This window comes from Humulus lupulus, chromosome 2 (genome assembly GCF_963169125.1).
Source record: "Humulus lupulus chromosome 2, drHumLupu1.1, whole genome shotgun sequence".
Lineage (NCBI taxonomy): Eukaryota > Viridiplantae > Streptophyta > Magnoliopsida > Rosales > Cannabaceae > Humulus > Humulus lupulus.
This window is the reverse complement of record NC_084794.1, coordinates 79,480,509-79,497,267: the sequence shown is the minus strand read 5'-3', so window position 1 is coordinate 79,497,267 and position 16,759 is coordinate 79,480,509.

Here is a 16,759-nt window from a genome sequence, read left to right as displayed (position 1 = left end):
GACCAGGCTGGTCGTAGTATATCAGATATTTTTTAAAGATATATGATCTTGCATTTATGTAATAATTGTAATTACCATTATCATTTGAGATACGCTTGTATTAAATGTAATCAAGGCCCACCGGCCCATAAGGAAATGCTTGAGCCTATAAATAGGACTGAAAGGGTTCATTTGAAGGATCTTTTTGGATCGGGAGAGAGAGAATTATTGTTTTCACACAATACTTTGTATCCTCAGTTGAGCTTATGAAACTCAGTAAACCCTAGTTTGTTGATCACAAGTTTTCATACATTAATAAGAACACTAAGTGGATGTATGTTATTACCATCTCTGGGGCCGAACCATAATAAATCTGTGTCATTTATCTTTTTGTCTTGAATTCATCTCATTTCTATCGTTTTACTTGACTCCGTGTCGTTGACCAAATCAAGGGTCAACATAGTTCTATACATCACTATATATAAAGTACTTTCACTAAAGTGTCCTACTACACTAATGACCTGGATCTAGGTCACTTGTATCATAATACTAGCGAATCGTACTAGCAGTAATTAATCTAAAGATTCCATAACTTTATTTTACTGTGAACTTTTTTAAGTTTATTATCTTAATCTCGATCCTCTCATACCAATATGGATTAAGATCACATAGATAAACTTTGGAATTTTTTTATATTTACTTAATATTATCAACATAATATCGGACATAGTCTATATATATATAATTATTTCAATTCAACTATTTATTTTATTTAAAACATTTGTCAACTACAATTGCTTTAAAGACACTATTCCCAACAATCTCCCACTTGCCCTAAAGCAAATTGAGGCATCTCTTTCAATGTGTCAATTACATTATCCTGAACGAATTTGTCTGACAAAGTCTTTCTTATTAGTTTTGTAAGAAACTATTTTTGAAGTTAACATCAAGATCATTACATCAATTATGTAAAATCGTCTTGAATTAAATGAAACTTCATTTCATGTGCTTTACCCTTTCATGATTTCTAGTTCTTCTAGAATAGTTGTATGTCCATTGCTTTCACAATGAGATACTAGTAGTTTATTCTAGTCTGAAACCCCTTCCAAAATGACAAAGAACTCAACTAAATCAAATAGCCTATTTAACTGCTCGTAGTTGTTACATTTCGGCTTTTATGGTGAAACATATAAATCTGAAATTTCCAATACATTTCCAAATTAATGTGTCTCCTCCACAATTATGGAAGTCGATTCTGATATTAATCTTTGAAGATTTCTATCTAGTTTAAAATCAGTTCCTCCTTTGGGATCTTAGGTGACTTCCTAAATACACAAACATATAATCTCCATTATATTTAAGATACTCAAAATTAAGTCCTTATAATTATTCAATGACTCAATCCATCATTGGATTGATAACTGCTGACTATTCCCAAATGTTAATTCAAAGATATAACATTCGATACATTAAACAGTCCATCACTGAGTTGTAGGAATATTGTCTCATGTCTTTATTTTCTAGTAAAAGAATAAATGGACATTATTATTTAGATAATACATCCTCCTGACCGTGAAGGCAAAAAGTCTTTCTTGGATTTTTGTAAACTAAAGTATTTAAGCTTCTTATCTATACAAGTCGCTGGAGATAGTGCCAAAAAATTATTCTTTCGATCTCTCTATAGACTTGAATGTATAGAACATTCTTGGATTTTCAAATCTAATATTTAGAAACGTTCAGCTAACCATTTCTTTTCTATTGATAATTTCTCTACTTCATTCCCAATGATCAAAACGTTATCAATATTAAGAATAAGAATCACTACATAATTTTTCTGGTCAAGATCTTCAAAAAGTTTTGTCATGTCAGCCATTCAGTAAAGACTTCTTAGACATCTATTTAAATTATTCTCATAATCCATGCATAAAGCAGAGTATGTAAACAGGTTTAAGCTCGGTTATAGTAGAAGATATTTATTCGAGTAATAAATTTTTCTTTATGTTTATAGCCTTAGGCTATTAACTTTACTTTGAAAAGTCTATACTTTCCTCTGTTCTCCTATTCATCTTGAATATCATGTTTCAAACTAAAGTTTAATGAACTTTAGTTGGGTGTTCAAGGATCTAGATGTCATAGAATTCCAAATTCAATTTTTAGATTCATGGTGTTTCAACCATTGTTTTCTGTAAAAAAAAACCATTTTCATTTCATACTAGCATGTGAATGAAATATAATTAAATTGTGTTACACATAACTAACTAAACTTTATGTTTGTAATGGAGTAGTGACTAACTAACGCTCCCACTATGATAATGCTTTACATAATTTGTGATATTCTTTGGTTTTATCATTGTTAATTATCGGTAACTTGCTTACTTGATTTGCAATCATTATTTCTAGTACAAGTTAACTAGAAAAATATAGTGATTATAATAATCATGCTTCATTAAAGTAGCATTTAAGAGATAAAAAATCTTTTGTAATCATTTATGATTATTAAACTGTTTCACTAAATGACTTCATGGAAAATTTTCAATTTATTCACATAACCACTTGTGAATCTCAACTTTTAAGTCTTTGATGTTGTACAATCAAACATGTATCGAGTATAACAAGTGTTAAAATTTTAGAAATAATAAAGATGATAATGATTACTCATTATCTATTTAATCTTATCTAATATGATTATATTCCATTTCCAAAATACTAATGTTGCTTTAGCATTCTAGTTGTATGTGAGTTGGGTTTGAATTCCAAGTTCACATGGAAATTATTTGAATTCCAAATTCGAGTTTAGACTTCCTTTTGATCAGATCAAACAAGTCTTTAAGTGACTTTACTTTGAATGTTTCGTGAAAATTTCTAGAAATTCTCTTTGCATTCAACAAAAATTTAAACATATCTTAAATAAATGTCAATCATTATTGACTTATTATTTATTATCTCTTTTAGCTTTGAACATTAAAAGGTTCAACATACATCTCTATGTATTAGCTAAACGATTATGTGATTTTTGAGCATTTATTAGAGAAAGGTCCTTTGGTTGACTTTATTTAATAGACTATATAAATAGGGAGAGAACCAATGGATGGTTCCAATAAAAGACTGTCTTTTATTTGTTTTATATGTCTAATTAATTACAAGTCAATCTCAAAAATAATTCACATATATATTTCACTTAATTTTTGTTGGAATAATATTTTTTATATATTAAATTTATGATTTGCACAATAATGAATAATTCATAATTATCATTTATACTCATTAATGAAATATGTGGAACAAATATATTTCAAAAATAACAGCGGGATTTATTATTCAAAAGAAATATTAAGCTTGTTTACTCATCAAATAAATGAATCTAAAAATATAGTTTCTAAAAAGAATTCTATAACTAATTTAAAGAAAGAACTTATTAGTTTCTTTCATAATGAAAATCAACTATTTCAAAATGACAAAAAATTTAAATTGTTTTAAGGTAAACAAAATAAATTTCTAAACCAATATCTTCTTTATTCAATCGTCTTCATCATTTCTTCTTTGCTTTGGTTTCAATGCAATTACTATTTTTCTCAAAATATTTATGCATCCCTGAAGACAAGAACAAATGAAAAATAATATTAGTGGCATAATTTTGAATCGACCATTCAAAATATTAAAGAAGAGTTTTGAGTAAATCAAATTTACCCCGTATTTCAAAAATTGAGCATGTGTGAGAGCATCATTCTTTATCGTGGCCCACATCTCATATGCAGTTTCAATAACCATATATCTTTCTTTAATGTCGACATGCATGGTCGATAACATGCATTGACGTGTCAGGTGATTCAATCTCATCCATTCACCATATTTTTCATGTTCTTCAAAGCTAGATGAAAAACTTGGAACCTCTGGATCATAGATCGCTCCGTACAAGTTTTGTGTTCCAAAAACAATGTGAATCCCTTCATACCATATTCTTATGCAGTCAAGACTAAATGGAATCCTTTCCAATAGTTTATCAATGAGTTGTGTTTGAATTCCCAAATTTTCAAGTATTTGATCAGGATTAAGAGAATTAACCATTGTTGCTGGAAATAAATAAATAAAATATAATGAATTAAAACATATAATAAATACCAGATTTCATTTGGAAAATTAAACATGATGCATGAATGCAACATAGAAAAACACATAAAAATATATACTCATCCACGATAAATTAATTTGAAAATTAATGAACCACCTTGGGGTAGATCAGACTAACTCCAAATTAATTTTGAGACAAATCAATTTCATAAGTGAAAACTTAAAATCACATTTTTCTCTTTAGACTTATGAACTGTCGCTAGTTTGGTCAAGATGCACTAGTCGTGCTCAAAAGCCTAGATACACCTTCAGAGTGTAACCCGTTATTTTCAATCAATGACTTAACTCAAGAGTGTTTCTTAGGGCCAGTCAAACTTAAAATACATCATTAATTATATTCTCATAAGAGAAGTCAACCTTGAGATAAAATAAACATGTTCGGAAGCCTTTCCTTAGGGAGGCCACAAACGAAGGCGACACGAGGCCCTTCCTATGTCTCTCGTTGTTCAACCAATAATGGAGACCATGGGACTGTTGGGAAAACTTATACATGATCTTTATTTATTTTCATGTAGATCTAATATTAAACAAGTTAATATGAGACAACCTAGACCATGTTTCTAAAATTGAATTCAAAGAGAAATAATGATAAGAATACTTACATTATACGCAGCAGAATAATAGAGTCATTCCTTCAGTTTCTTTAACCCTTGTATCCTTTCTTTCGCAAAGTATTACCAAGAAACTGGACCAATCTTCAATTTTCTTCACAGCCTTCCAAAGTATCCTTAGAATAACCTAGACTAGAGTGGGAAATTCTCAACACATGAGATAGATACATAGAGAAGAAGAGAAAAGAACAATAAGGCTTAGAAAAAGACTTATATTTAGAGAGAATCTAAAACCTATTAGAAAACCAGTGTCTGTCATCTTGTGTTTTCAACTATCTCTTAACATTCATTTTATAGACTTATTTAGGTCATTTATTTAATTAAAAAATCAATAAAATAATAGTCAATTAACAACCCTAGGTAAAAATTATCATGGACTTTAGGCCCGTGAAATTTCCCCTTTTATTATAAGCTCATTGGACTTAAAATCAAGGCCTGTATTATTTTCTATTGATTTAATTAATTAAATAATTATTTAAATTCTTTATCAAATTAATTATTTATAATTTGAACCTTGATTTAAACTTATTTATTAATTTAGATACCAGTTTATCTTAATTAATAAATATGCCATAATTTCTCTTTTCTTCTCTGAATTGTATAACTCTGTGAAACTATCCAAAATTGACCTGGTCAACTTTGATAATTCCAATTGATAATTAAATCAATTAATTGAGACTATCTAGATGGTTTTATCCAAGGTACAGTGGGGATCATGGGCCTATGAAATCAAGCTCCAATAAGTTATCATAAATCTAACAAATAAATTTACTAACTTAATAATTCCTCGTGACTCCACTAAAGACTCTGAATTACACTTTTGAATTCATAGAACGCTTTATAACAAATATAGATACACTATTAATTATCAATTGTTACAACCATAATTGTCACTCAATCCTCTATAGACGGTCTACAATGAGATGGGACTAAAATACTGTTTTACCCCTCATTGTATTTTATCCTTAAAACACTTAGTTCCTTGTAAATGATTTTTTATCCATATGTTTACTTATCCTATCAACTGTCAATATCAGTCATGTCCAATATACAAATACATCTGATCTTATCTACTTTGCTAATGTTCTGGAAATAACATAACACTGCAATGTGTAAGTAAATCATATCGTAGATTGGCAAGTCAGTATAAATCATGTGCACTGACTAATCTTAGGACTAACTTATTATGAACATATAATCATATTTATATTCCACTGTGATTACGTTACTATAAATATGATTAGCTATATGCTCGGGCTTTAATAGAAGTTTTTATTAAACAAATAATCATGAAAATAAAACATGTGAGCAAAGTGATTGACCATGTCAAAAAAAATGATTTCTATTTTTTTATTGATAATAAATGAGATTACAAAGAAATTTGGTTTTAATTAGGGCATAAAACCCTAACATGGACTTATTATCATAACTCCCTCTCCCACTCACTATTTTTGGAAAATTATGTTTTTCACAAAATCAATATTTTTTTAATTTAGTTGTAAAAATAAATTTAATTATTTTTACCAAATTATATTCTAATATTTACTAATCCAATTAAGAAAAAATAAAATTTATGCCCTTAATTATAATTTTTATTTTGCTTTAATTAAGAGGATATCATTTTTATTTTAATAAAACATTTTTCATTAGAATAACAAATTAAACAACTTTAATTTTGATTTACCATCTTAACTAATTAAGAATAAGCTTATTATTATATGAATTATCATATATAAACATATAATAAAATATAGGACGTTCCTAATAACATGTTTCAACACAAATGTAATGCATGCTAATTGCATATTGTGTGGGTATATGAATGGCATGTTATTATGCATGACAAAATATTAAACACTTTAATCACATTCAAACATAAATAAAAGTGGGTTGGTTAGTTTTGGGTATTTCTAGAACAATTACAATACTTGCAAAAAAAAATACATGAAAATGTAACCTAGACTATCTAAGGCTTGATGAAGAGCACATTGATCTTGAACCTTAAAATGTAGTCTTGTTGAGCCAGTGCCACCCTTTTCCATATCCATTTTGAACTATACAACATTTTAATTATTTTAAAGAAACTTTTAAAATAATTAAACTTTGGGTTTTAACAGTCAAGTAGTTTCTAAGGCCCAATTTGAATTTGGGTAATTTAATTCAAAAATAAAATTAAACAATTTAATTTTAGTAAATTAAAATTCAAAATAATTTTAATTTTGGATATTTTAATTAAAAAAATTTAATTATGGAAGATAACAATTAAAACATTTTTAATTAAAGAAAATAATCAATATTATTTCAATTAAAGAAATTTCCAAATTAAAACTATTTTAATTCAATTTCAGATTTTTTTAAAATTAAATGAATAATTAAAATAATTATGGTAACAACACATTAGGGTTTGTAAGATACAAACCCTAGGTGTGTACCAATGTAGTGTAGCGGTTGGGCGCAGGTGTGCACGGGGTGCGGCTGGGTGCAGGTGCGCACGGGGTGTGGCTGGGTAGGCAGGCATGCAGGGTCGCAACTAAGCAGGCAGGCACACAGCGGCACGTGCCTAGGCAGGCAAGCGCGCGGCTAAGAAAGTAGGCACGCATGGGCGCGGGCCTGGGCAGGGCTGGGCGCGGACCTGGGCAAGCAGGCATGCACAGGTGCAGGGGCACGGCTCGGGGTTTAGGCTCGAGCTCGAGCCATCTCTTGGAATTTCATTCAGAATTTTAAAAGAAAAAAATTACAAAATTCCTATGCCCCAAAATTGGCTTACATATTTCATCTAGAAATTTTAAGAACAATTTCTAAACCCAAAAGCACCATTATAAATAACCCTTAAGAATCTATCATCATGAATACAAACATCCATTCATTTAAACATATATCACATAAATTATAAAAATGCACATAGTCTCACACATCAATTAATAATATGCAGAGATTAATGACCTGCTCTGGTACTAATTGTTGGAAAAAAAATCAGAGTGCGCAGCGAAATAGGGATGGTGGGCCCAGTGTATATAACACAAAAAATTTCCATCTCTCATATAAACAGTTTATATGGTCAAGAAAAACATCCAGACAGAAACATTAATATACAATATTATTAATCATGCAATATATATGCACATATTTATATATATATCATATACACAAACATTCAAGAACAAAAGTATTTACCTCTTGAAGTGTATCAAGTGTCCTTGAGTCTTTTCGTATATATATATATATATCATTCTTCCTATCCAACGCTTTGAGTACTCAAACTACGATCTTCTAGAGTGTTCTCTATACCTCAAGATGTGTGTAGGCACATAGAGAAGAAGATGGGTTTGTAATTAAAGAATCACAAGTATATCTCAATACATGAGAACTTGGATAATGGCCCAAGAAATGTTAGAATAAAAGAAGAAGATAGTCTTTGTCTGACAAATTCTAAAACTTTTTTGAATTCTTACTGACTTGTATATATTTTCTTCTTGTTATTCTATAACATATATATAGAGATTATGTATTACCTTATTATTCCTAATAATAATAGTAATATAATAATAATATCATAATGATGATAGGAATTGATTTAGGTAAATATCTAACTTACCAAATTTGAAAATATCTATTTTCAAATTATTAATAAATAAAATAAACAACACAGATACATTATCTACTGCTACACGCATGGCACAGTCCCTAGACTGTGGCATGCGTGAATAGTAGTATTCTCTTTTCAGTGATATTGTTTTTTTCTTTTATTTATTTATTTAACTAAAATCAATCATTTCACAAAATATGGTATTATCTTTTTAAGGAAAAAATCACAACCATATTTCAAAATTTAAATTTTAAATTCAAATTGATGATCATCATTATCATCATCTTTTAAAATTCAATAAATCAAAAACTATTTTTGACTTACCAATTTTATTTTCTCCCACTCAAATAAAATAATTAATTTCAAAAATTAATTTATTTATTTATATATTTCAAAATTATATATTTAAATTAATAAAAATATTTTCAAAAATTAATAATTAATCCCAAATTAATTATGCAATCTCAATTATCATATAATTGTATACTTGACCTGAAGAATAAAATTCTAATCAAATTTCTAAATTACATTTTTACCATTTTATCAACTATTGCCTTGATATGATGTTGATAGATCCACCCTGAGGACCTATAATATCAAGCTCCAATAAATATTAGATAATTAATGAAAGCTCTTTGATTAAATAATCATATTTATTAATATCATGATTACTCCACTATAAATATGAGATTGAACTCCTGATAATTATAGACATATATTTACAGAGTACTTTATTAAAGAATAAAGTGTCCATTGATATAATTATTGGAAATTGTGCCATGAAAACATATGTAGTAGACATTGTTTTATGAAATAAATTAATTAATTAAATTTAGTATGCATATATTTTGTGGAATATATTATTATGTGATAATATTATGTAAATATCAGAAAAATTCATAAGTTCATATATGTGATCTCAAACACGATTGGTACGGGAGGATTGTGTTTGAGATAAATAAACTTGAATAGTTCGCAGTAAAATAAAGTTATGGAATCTTTAGATTGATTACTACAAGTACGATCCACTAGTATTATGAATACATGTGATCTAGATCTGGATCACTAGTGTGGTAGGACACTTTAGTGGAGGTGCTTTATATATTAGAGAATATATAGAACTGGACCGAATATGTTTATTAATACTTAGATAAATACTGTTTCAAAATATTAATTAAATATATCAGCTGATGCTCATATACAAATAGATCTTAATCCTGAAGTTACTATGAACTTCTGTTTATGTTATATGAGTTCTTTGATTCACTCGTGAGGGTCTGTCAGAATGATCAAGCTAGAAACTTTTGTTTTGGGAACTCATTAATGTAGATGGCTAGGGACATAGTATACAGATATGGAATCTATGCCTTCTCGCAAGAGATTAAATAATGGTTCTCTTAAGGGTTGAATTTTGGGACTGAAAGGTTATTGAGCTCAAATTCATAATTTAGTTATGAATTAACCTTCACTAGTAAAGTCAACGGTACTTAAGGAAACAAGAGATAATTAAAAGGGTAAAACAGTAATTTTATTCCCGATTAATTATGAACCATTATTAGAGGGTCAATTTGTATGCAATGATTATATCAATGAACGCTTTATAATTATAAAGTACTCAGTAAATGAAATGTCTATAATTACAAGAGTGCATTCTCATATTTATAGTGGAATAATCATGAGATTAATAAATTAAGATTATTTAATTAAATAGTTTAATTAATAATCTCAAATTTATTGGAACTTGGAATTATAGGTCCATAGGTTCCCACAGCGGCTCTATCAACACTATTCAAGGTAAGAGTTGATATGAAGGAAAAATAGTTGAAAGACATATTTAAGAAGAAATTTGTTCTTCGGGCCAAATATACAATTATATGATAATAGTGATTAATTAATTAATTACAAATTAGTTGTAATTAATAAAATTAATTAATATTTAATTATTGTATAATTTTCAAAATTATATTAAATAATTAAATTAATTTTGAAATTTAATTAAATAATTAATTAATTATATTTTTCGAAATTATAATAAATTAAATATTTATTTTTGAAAATATTGGTTTTAATTAATTGGTAGAATTAATTAAATATCTTTATTTGAGTGGAAGATAATAATCTGATAAGTTCAAATTGGATTTGAATTTAGAAGATTAATATTGATTCAAATAATTAATTATATTTGATAATTAGTTAAAAAGATATTTAATTTAAATTTGAATTAGTTATCAGGTTGTTAGATTTTTATCTGACAAAGTAATTTGAATAAATAATTAAATAGAAAAATCAATTATCCCTAAAAATAGGGGTGGTACACGTGCACACATAGTCTATGGACTGTGTGTGGCGTGTACTGCTATTTTTTCAATGATAGGATTTTCATTTTTATTTATTTAACTAATTAATTAATGGATAATTCAAAAAATTAGTTTTTGGATATTTTCATTAATAAAATAATTAATTAATTAAAAGGTAAATTGTAAGTTGGTTACAGATTTATTTTTTAAATTTGAATATTTTCTTTTAAGTATGACTAATCATAAAATATACAGATAACTCAAACAACTAAGTCTATTCACTCTGTGAAAAATAGAACGATACTTTTCTCTCCCGGAAAAATAAAGAACCAATTCTCATATCTATTCTCTTGATCTCATGTGTTGATTACATCAAGTGGAATCACAAATGAACTATCCTTCATTCTTTAAGTGCCCACACACTTCTTGAGGTATAGAGAACGTTGTGAAAGATCTTGGTGTGAGTACCTGAGATCAGTTTGGATAGGAAGATTGTTCTTATTACGAAAAGATAGCAATGACACTTGATAGGCTTCAAGAGGTATGATGTCTATTCTTAACTTGCTTGTGATTAATGTATGTATATTAATGGATCCGCATATTTAAAGGTAGTTTAAATATGTTACAAAATTTTTTTGTACACTGGGCCAACCCCACCACCATTCCGCTGCGTATTAGGAAACTCGTTCCCAACAATAATCATTATATACAAAGTTAATCCTTTATTAATGATTCATAATCAAAAGGGAATAAAATTAATGTTTTACCCTTTTAACTATATCTTGTTCCTAGAGTACCATTGACTTTACTAGTGAAGGCTGTGTCACAACAAGTTTGTGACGTGAGCACTCATAACATTTTTAGTTCCAAAAGTCAACCCAATAGGGAACCATTATTCAATCTGTAAGAAGGTATAGATTTCATATCTATTAAACTATGTCCCCAGCCATATATATCATTGAGTTCCCAAAACAATTGTTCTTAACCTGATCATTCTGACAAACCTTAACGCATGAATCAAATAATCAGATGACATATATAGGAGTTCATAGTAACCTCAGGATTAAGATCATCAGGTATATGATCATCGTTTGATGTGTTTGATTAATACTATGAAATGATGTTTAAATAAGTATTAACAAATCACATCTCGTCCAGTTGTATACATCACTATATATAAAGTACATTCACTAAAGTGTCCTACTACACTAGTGACCCGGTTCTAGGTCACTTGTATTGTAACGCCCTAATTTATCATTGATTACCGAGAACACAGCGTTGGGTCATAATCGTAAATATTGCTCTTTTATTTAATAATAAATACATGGATCCATGGTTTTATAAAAATAAAATACTTGTCTTTAACATAAAAATGAGCAACATTTAAATAAAATAAATAAATAATTTGGCCTGCTTGATCTTGCTTGCTATATGGTCCCCAACGAATACATCACAAAGCTCTTAGGTCTCACTCACCACCGGCATTTCTATCCTTAATTTCCTAAAACAACAACATCATAAGGAGTGAGCTTCTAAGCCCAGTAAGGAAAATACAAACAAGGGTTAGTCATATAATCAAACATAACATATATTCACCAAAGTCATACAAACACAACATCTAGATCATATCATATCTTAAGTCATAATTCTAAATCATAATCTAAGCCACAAATCATAAGTCATAGGTCATAAGTCATAAATCATAAATCATAAATCATAGGTCATAAATCATAACTATAGGTCATATATCATAATCATAACTAAAAATAACAAATCAGATATAATAAAAAGATGAGTGCTTATACATGGGTGGCAATTAAGCCCCGGACAAAAGTCCGTCATACACCGGACATAGGTCCGTCATAAAGTTTTGGTAACCGAGCCTACCGGACATAGTCCGTTATACATCATTGGACACCTTAGGTCCAGACACACTTACCCCTTTATTGTACGTGAAATTTTAGGTCATACAAACATAAACTATATCATACATTACATAAACTAGATCATAATACTAAACTATCTAATTTTCCTTACCAACACCAGGATAATTGAGAACAAATGCGGAACTTTGAACACTCCTAAAACCAGCAATAAAAATAGTGAGTATTTCTAAAGGACAGAGATGAAAGGAATAGAACTAAACCACCAAGAGGAAACTTACCGAAAAGACACCTTAAGTTCAAAGAACTTAAAATCCTAACTACAAAACCATAACAAAAGTTAGGACTTGAATGAAAACTAAAGAAACTAAGAAATCAAACAGAATGAAACTTAAGAATAAGGGTACCTCAGTTGACCTTATGGATTAGTCTAACTCCAATACCGAAACACTCTAACCTCACTTCCCAAAGTATTTTATAAAGCTTAAGAATAGAAAAGCTTTTTCCCAACCCAAGTGTTTATCACTCTTATGGTCTCACTAGCACCTTGGAGTCTGATCACAACTGAAGAGTAAGTGAAAGGGCTGGGTCCTAAGTCCTATTTATAGAGTTCTAGGAATAAAAATCTTCTTTTTGGCTTGAATAAAAATAATGAATTTTATTGAAGATATTTGAATATTCGTCAATCAGAGGCTGAAGACTCGGTCAAAACTATCAGAGGTTGGTCTAAGGAGTCAAAGTTGGTTTTTAAAAATAAAATAAATAATAGAATCCTAACTTCTAACTTCATAAATCTCGTAACTCTAAAATCACCTATAGTAAAATTAACATAACTAGAGTTTTAGGACTTTGATTTAGACCAATTTTATACCGTTAGAAAGCTAATTCAATTATCTACAACTTTATAGAAATACTATTTTTCGAAATTCATAACAAAACTAGGTAAAAAATAGGTCAGAAGTTACAGTATCCTAAAGTTACGGGAAAATCTATTTACTAATCTAAATAACAACCTAATCCACAATTAAATAAAATCGTGACAAATGTCATGCTCTTAACAGATTCTGGTGAAGACTAAGTCTTATATTTCTCTTATTTTATCATTAAAATAATAATTCCTTAATAATCATGCATATGACAAATGTCATAATCCTATTGGCTCTATCTAAACCTTAGGAATAACCATGCTCATGATAAGTGTCATATTCTTATTGGCTCTATCTAAACCTTAGGTTATAATAATTATCATATTAATAACCAGCAATATTAATCAAACCTTATGTTATAATTAATATTCTTAAACTATAGTTTAAACTTATAAAATCCATAACTATTGCTAGGAGTTTCCAACTAAGTCCCGGTTTGAACCAAAATCCACGGAATCTAAAATACTACAACTACTACTATCTAGATAACTAAGTAAAATTCCGGGACGCTACAATTCTCCCCTACTTAAAAGAATTTCATCCTCAAAATTTACTTACCAAACATCTCGGGATACTGCTCCCTTACACATTCCTCCAATTCCCATGTGGCCTCTCTTTCTGTGCTATTGCTCCACAAGATTTTAACCATAGGAACACTTTTGGACCTTAACTCCTTAGTTCCCCGTTATAGAACGCGTACTGGCCGTTCTTCATAACTAAAATCTTGCTTTAACTCTATGTATTTTCTCAACATCGATACATAAAAAACGTTATGCATTTCAGCTAATGATGGCGGTAAAGCCAACCGATATGCTACATGCCCTACTTTGTCCAATATCTCAAAAGGACCTATAAACCTCGGGCTTAACTTTCCTTTCTTTCTGAAATGCATAATCCCCTTCATTGGAGAAATTTTGAGAAAGACTTGGTCGCCTACTAAAAACTCAACATTTCGTCTCTTCGCGTCGGCATAGAATTTCTGGCGACTTTGTTCGGCAACCATTCGTTGTCTTATCTTTTCTACTGCCTATGTTGCTTCTCTTACAGCCTCGGGTCCTAAGTATCGTCTTTCACCCACCTCATCCCAATGAAGTGGTGATCGGCACTTCCGTCCATATAGCATCTTATAAGGTGCCATGCCTATCGTCGCTTGATAACTATTATTGAAAGAGAATTCTATTAATGGAAGATACTTGCTCCATGATCCTGAGAAGTCTAAAGCACACACTCTTAGCATATCTTCTAATATTCGTATGGTGCGTTCTGACTGACCATCGGTTTGAGGGTGAAATGCCAAACTTAGAAACTATCAGAGACTTTGAAATACCATCGGTTTGAGGGTAAACCTTCCCAGAACTTTGATGTGAAAACCGATCCTCTATTAGAGACTATCGTCTTTGGAACTCCATGTAGTCTCACTATCTCCGCCACGTAAAGCTCTGCGTATTACTCAGCATTATAAACTATTCTTACTGGTAAGAAGTGAGCAGATTTTGTGAGTCTATCTACTATCACCCAAACAGAGTCATGTTGCTTGGTGGTCCTTGGTAATCCCATCACGAAGTCCATCGCTATATCTTCCCATTTCCATTCGGAATCTCCAATGGTTGCAAAGTTCTAGCGGGTCTTTGATGTTCGGCTTTAACTTGTTGACATGTAAGGCATTTCGCTACAAATTCTGCTATGTCTTTCTTCATCCCCGGCCACCAGTACATTGTCTTGACATCATTGTACATCTTGGTCAATCCTGGGTGAAGTGAATATGGAGTAGTGTGCGCTTCCTTCATAATACTTTCTCTTAATCCTCCACTTTCTGGCACACATACTCGGTTTCTATATCGTAGCATGCCTTCTTTTGTCAAGGAGAAATCAGCATTCTCTTAACTTTGTAATGCTGCCTTCATCTCAAGAAGAAACTCGTCCTCTTGTTGTTTCTCCTTTATTTCCTCCATTAGAGTTGACTTGATCGTGAGGTCAGCTAGTTGTCCAGTTATTAGCTCAATTCCGGACCTCTTAATATCATCTTGTAAGTGTAGAGCTATCCCCTTAAGTGTTGACAAGCTTCCGTAACTCCGCCTACTAAGTGCGTCTGCCACGACGTTAGCCTTTCCCGGATGATATAAGATCTCACAATCATAGTCCTTTACTAACTCCAGCCACCTTCGTTGCCTCATATTATGATCCTTCTGCATAAATAAATAATTTAGACTTTTGTGGTCCATATAGATTTCACACTTTTCTCCATACAGATAGTACCTCCAAATCTTTAAAGCGAAAACTACCACTACTAACTCTAAGTCTCGGGTCGGATACCGATGCTCGTACTCCTTTAGTTGTCTCGAGGCATAGGCAACCACTCTTTCATCTTGCATCAATACACATCCAAGTCCCTGCTTCGACGCGTCGCAATATACTACAAACTTTCCCTTATCATTTGGGACGCATAGAACTGGGGCTGATATAAGCTTGTCCTTTGACTTTTGGAAGCTTTCTTCGCATTTCTCCATCCATACAAATTTATGTTGCTTCCGTGTCAAATTTTTTAAGGGTGTAGCTATTCTGGAGAACCCTTCAACAAATCGCCTATAGTATCATGCCAATCCCATAAAACTTCTCACCTCCATGGCAATCTTGGGTTTGGGCCAATCCTTCACTGCTTCGATCTTGGCTGGATCTACTTCCACGCCATTTTTAGACACAATGTGTCCTAGAAATGCCACCTTCTCTAACTAGAATACACATTTCTTAAACTTAGCGTATAATTGATGACCTTTGAGTCGTCCCAACGTCAGTCGTAGGTGCTCTTCATGCTTGGCTTTTGTTTTTGAGTAGATCAATATGTCGTCTATAAATACCACAAAAAACTTATCCAGGTAGTCCTTAAATACACGATTCATAAGATCCATGAACACTGCTGGTGTGTTTGTTAAGCCAAAAGACATTACCAGAAACTCGTAGTGTCCATATCTAGTCCGAAAAGTCGTCTTTGGGATATCTTCTTTTCGTACTCTTAGCTGATAATACCCTGGCCTCAAATCTATCTTCGAGAATAATGTAGATCCTTGTAGTTGATCAAAAAGATCGTCTATTCGAGGTAAAGGGTATTTGTTCTTAATCGTCACTTTATTAAGTTCTCGATAGTCGATGCACATCCTCATACTCCCGTCCTTCTTTTTGACAAAAAAACACTGGTGCTCCCCAAGGCGAATAGCTCAGTCGGATGAAACCTTTTTCTAAAAGCTCCTGCAGTTGTATCTTTAACTCCTTTAGCTCAGTAGGTGCCATTCTATAGGGAGCTTTCGAGATTGGTGTCATCTGAGGTGCCAATTCTATTCCAAACTCGATTTCC